The sequence below is a fragment of the Schistocerca serialis genome, unplaced genomic scaffold (genome assembly GCF_023864345.2).
Source record: "Schistocerca serialis cubense isolate TAMUIC-IGC-003099 unplaced genomic scaffold, iqSchSeri2.2 HiC_scaffold_232, whole genome shotgun sequence".
NCBI lineage: Eukaryota > Metazoa > Arthropoda > Insecta > Orthoptera > Acrididae > Schistocerca > Schistocerca serialis.
Window position 1 is genome coordinate 40001 of NW_026047798.1, and position 2500 is coordinate 42500.

General features: G+C 63.2%; 1 pseudogene; it reads left to right on the forward strand.

Moving 5' to 3' along the window:
* Positions 1 to 2500, forward strand: part of LOC126444143 (large subunit ribosomal RNA) — a 6712-nt pseudogene that overhangs the window by 2295 nt on the left and 1917 nt on the right.

The window sequence follows — 2500 nt, forward strand, 5'->3', positions numbered from 1 at the left end:
GCCTCTAGTCGATAGAATAATGTAGGTAAGGGAAGTCGGCAAATTGGATCCGTAACTTCGGGATAAGGATTGGCTCTGAGGATCGGGGCGTGTCGGGCTTGGTCGGGAAGTGGGTCAGCGCTAACGTGCCGGGCCTGGGCGAGGTGAGTGCCGTAGGGGTGCCGGTAAGTGCGGGCGTTTAGCGCGGGCGTGGTCTGCTCTCGCCGTTGGTCGGCCTCGTGCTGGCCGGCGGTGCAGGATGCGCGCGCCTGCGCGGCGTTCGCGCCCCGGTGCTTCAACCTGCGTGCAGGATCCGAGCTCGGTCCCGTGCCTTGGCCTCCCACGGATCTTCCTTGCTGCGAGGCCGCGTCCGCCTTAGCGTGCTCCTCCGGGGGCGCGCGGGTGCGCGGATTCTCTTCGGCCGCCATTCAACGATCAACTCAGAACTGGCACGGACTGGGGGAATCCGACTGTCTAATTAAAACAAAGCATTGCGATGGCCCTAGCGGGTGTTGACGCAATGTGATTTCTGCCCAGTGCTCTGAATGTCAACGTGAAGAAATTCAAGCAAGCGCGGGTAAACGGCGGGAGTAACTATGACTCTCTCATCCGTGACCGCCTCCTCCCGCACTCGGAGCCTGTCGCTCTTGAGTGCCTATGGGGGCCGGTCACACATGAGGAGGTCGCCGCCGCGTTGCCGCCCAGGGGATCAGCAGCTGGGCCTGACGGCCTTACCCCAGCGGAGTTGCGGCGCCTACCGCATGAAGTCCTGGTGAAAGTGATGAATCTCTTCCTTCTGGCCCGCGCCCTTCCGGAACGCCTGCTTCGCGCGCGGACGTCCCTTCTCCCGAAAACGGCTGCACCAACATCCCCCGCTGACTTTCGCCCCATTACGGTCTGCTCGGTGTTGGCGCGGACCTTTCACAAGGTTCTCGCGTCACGCCTGATGCGCGCTTGTGCTGTGGACGAACGTCAGCGGGCATTCATCCCTCGGGATGGGATGTTGGAAAATACTTTCATCTTGGACACTGCTCTCACCGACGCAGTCCGCTCCTGCCGCTCTGTCTTTGTGGCATCGATCGACGTATCGAAGGCATTCGATTCGGTGGATCATGCTGCCCTTCGCCCCGTGCTGAAGGCGCATGGCCTACCGGATTGCTTTGTCGAGTATGTCGAGCGGTGCTATGAGGGCAGCACGACAGTGATAGCGGACGGCGCCGGCGTGGGCGTGTCTGTGCAGCCAGCACGGGGCGTTCGCCAGGGCGATCCCCTCTCCCCCCTCCTGTTCAACTTTGCGGTGGACTACGTTTTAGGCCAACTGCCCTCCCACATCGGAGCTCGGATCCTCGGTCGCAGAGTCAACGCTGCGGCCTTTGCAGATGACGTCTTGCTGTTTGCAGCGACCCCGAGGGGCTTGCAGTCCCTCATCGACGCAGCTACCGCAGCCCTCGCCCACCTGGGGCTGCAGATCAACGCCCGGAAGTGTTTCACCCTCGCTTTAGTCGCGTCAGGGCGCGAGAAGAAGGTGAAGGTGGACAGCAATGTCACCTTCACAGCAGGCAACACCACCTTGCCTGCCCTGCGTGTGGGTGAAACCTTCCGGTACCTGGGGCTGCAATTTTCCACGGCGGGTCGCTGTGTCTTCAACCCACGTCGCCACCTGGTGGAGCAGCTTGACGTCATCTCCCGAGCTCCGCTGAAGCCGCAACAGCGCCTCCACGCTCTCACCAACGTACTTCTCCCTGGCCTGTACCACGGGCTGGCCCTCAGCCGCACCCGGGTGGGTGCATTGAAGTCGGCCGACGTCACCATCCGGGCCGCCGTCAGGAGATGGTTCCGCCTTCCGGCGGACACCCCCCTGGGATACTTCCACGCTCCTGTTGCCCAGGGGGGCCTCGGCATTCCATCTTGCCGATGGATGGGTCCAACCCTCCGTCGGTCCCGTCTCCTGGCGCTGAAGAAGATAGGGCCAGCCTGCGACGGTGCAGGCATGGAGGAGGTGCAGCGTGAGATCGAGGTGCTGGAGCGCCACCTTATGTGGGAGGGCCACCTCCTCAAATCGTCAACGCAGGTTGGGGAAATGTGGGCGGCGCGCCTACACATCGCCATTGACGGTGCGGCGCTGTCATCTTCTGCCGCCGTCAGTGGCCAACATCAGTGGGTCGCCGACACCAGTCGCCTGCTATCTGGGCGTGAATACATCGACGCCCTCCGCGCCCGCATCAACGCCTTCCCTACGAAGGCACGGCGCAGTCGTGGGCGGGAGGCGGACACCAGATGCCGCGCGGGGTGCCAGGCCGTGGAGACCACCAACCACGTACTTCAGGCTTGCTTTAGGACGCACGGGTCCCGGGTCAAGCGCCATGACGCTGTAGTGCGTTATGTCGCCCGTGGACTCGCGCAGAGGGGCTTCAATGTCTCTGTGGAGCCCCACCTCCGAACACCTGAGGGCATCCGCAAGCCTGACGTGGTGGCGGTCAAAGACGGCATCGCCCGTGTGGTCGACGCCCAGATAGTCGGA